Source organism: Galeopterus variegatus, unplaced genomic scaffold (genome assembly GCF_000696425.1).
Source record: "Galeopterus variegatus unplaced genomic scaffold, G_variegatus-3.0.2 Scaffold14850, whole genome shotgun sequence".
NCBI classification, from domain to species: domain Eukaryota; kingdom Metazoa; phylum Chordata; class Mammalia; order Dermoptera; family Cynocephalidae; genus Galeopterus; species Galeopterus variegatus.
In genome coordinates, this window is record NW_007740961.1 from 26,660 (window position 1) to 29,282 (window position 2,623).

General features: G+C 37.3%; 1 pseudogene; it reads right to left on the bottom strand.

Moving 5' to 3' along the window:
- Positions 1-2,463: 2,463 nt before the first annotated feature.
- LOC103582085 overlaps positions 2,464-2,623 on the bottom strand; it is a 1,810-nt pseudogene continuing 1,650 nt past the window's right edge.

Here is a 2,623-nt window from a genome sequence, read left to right on the forward strand (position 1 = left end):
AGATATCAAGACACCCAAATTTCGAGACATCAGAAAATGAAGGATACCGATCCCTGAGACACGGAAAACAAATGATGTCAGTCCTATGTTGCTCCTTGAGAGAGATTCTAAACCTTGGAGCCAAGGACAGGAGCCCAGTGGACTCCCTGAGTTGCAGAGACAAAGCTAAGAATCCCGGAGACCGTGCCTGCCAGAACTTACAGCACAGAGTACCAGAAAGGAGAGAGAACTAAAGAGGTCTGTGGAGGGTCCCCATCAGGTAATTGACAAAGCATAGTAGACACATGCATGTGAGGAAACTATCCAAGGCTGGTAAAGAAACATCCAAGAAGGTTCGAAGATACAGTGTCCCACACACACACAGAGTGGGGAAAGTGCCTGTCTGACACCAGTAATGCTAGGAACCTTCTAGTTCACAGGCTGCAGGGCAAAGTATACACAAAGGTCTTGATTCAGTGGTGGGAGTTAACACTGTCCTGCTCCTAACAAATCTTAAAAGCAAGACCAAAAAAGATCAAATCGTCTCCAAATAACTTAACTACATCCCAGAACAAAACCCATGAGTATCTATAGAAATACAAAAATATTCAGCACGCAACAAGGTAAAATTCACAATGTCTGGCAGCCAATCAAGGATTTCCAGGTCTACAAAAAAACAATAAAATATGACCCATAATGAGGAGAAAGATCAAACAAAGCCAACCTGGAACTGGAACAGATATTAAAATTAGCAGACGAGGACATTAAACAGTTTTTATAAATGTATTCCAGGTGTCAAAAAAGTCACGGCACAGAGAGAGAATAAAACAGAGTGAAATGGAACTTTAGAGATTAAAACCGTAATATCTGTGTTGAAAAATATCCTGGACGGGAATTANACCGGCAACGGGATCGCAACCCTCGGTGTTGCGCCTGCACCTTGCTCAGCCAGTGAGCGGCAGGTTTGTACGTGGGATCCGAACCCTCGGCGGGAGCACCGCCACGCTCCCAAGCGGCGCACTGTAGCAGTGCGCCACCGGGCCGGCCCTACAAGAAATCTTAAAGGATGTCCTCCAGGCATAAGAAAAACGATACCAGAGGGAAATAATCATCAGCAATGATAATTACAACTACAAATATATAAAATATTTATCTTCCTACTTAAATATGTTAAAAATATACTGTTTAAAGCTATAATAACTATGTATTATGGGATTTATAATGTTTGTAAAAGGAAAATGTATGATAATATGTTTTCTAGAATAAAGTAGCTAATAACAGTGACGACACTTTTGAAACAGTGCGTGAGGAAAAGGAAGTGGATGTTGCATAATAACTTGGACAGTGGTGTAAACGCCATCCAGATAAGAACAAGATGAAGCCCACTGCATGCCCCTCGATAACCACAAGGCCTATTTTACCGCCAGTGGTATAAAGCTTGGTTTTAGAAAAATGGGATTATTTATGTAGGTTCTTTTGGGGGGTGGGGAATAGATCTGGCTCCTTTTGTTCAAACTTATATCTACATGAAATAATCATCCGCGTCACATTACGTAATTATAGATTATTTATTTTTGTTGCTGAGTAGTAATCAACTGGATGAATTTACTACATTTTATTGATCCATTCTATTGCTGGTGGAATTTGTTCTTAAAATAATGCTATTATGAATATTTTTAAACATGAATTCTGGTGAACATAAGCACCATTTTTTACCTTTATTAAAAACATTTAATAATTTTAAGGTTATTCAGGATATCTATTGTGATGACTCTCCATAAAAATCCTAGATGCCAGTATAATCAAGTTATTCAGTAAATCATTTGCAGCAGTTCACATCTGACCTATGAGGGGTCTTCGAAAAGTACACAGAAAGATTCATATTATCTTTTAATTCCATTTTTACATGAACTTTTTGAATTACCATCATATGCTATTAAAGATGAGTATTATATGAACAAAGTACCTTAATATACATCAGTCTTAACGGGTTATAAAGTATATGCACGTATCAAAGGACAATGAAAACATTTCTGCTGAGTAACTAAATCGCACGTAAATGTGTGTGTTCCCACAATACATATTTTAAATGTTTCTTATTTTGTCTCCAAATAAATGAATCTGAATGAAAGTGGGGTTAGAAGAGCCAATTAAATCATACCAAACAAAAGCCCCCAAGTTGAAAGTAGACTTTGTACAAATAACTCCTCAATTGTGAATTTGTATATTTTCTCTAATAGGAATGTCATCGTAATAAAACTTTTAACATTATTAACCACATGTCCTGACAATGGTTTTTCTTCTTCATATTTCTTTTTCTTTTTTCTCCTTTTATACAACTTGAATTGTCTAAGCCTCTTAACTACTTATGTTACATTTAATGTTCCTTGTCTATACCTTCAAGTCAATATTTATTATTGCCAACATACAAAAAATTTACAGACTCACCAGTTTGTTTTTGGCGAGAAGACGTATGTGCCCTTCTTATGTCCTTTCATTAGGCCAGTACCTTAACAGCCACAGAAAAAACAGAAAGGCCCATTTTAACCTCTCATTTCCCAGAATCAGAATAAATGAGTGAATTGAAAGATATATGATTCTAACAGCCAGGCAAAGCATGAGGACCAGGTTTTTCTGCAGCCTA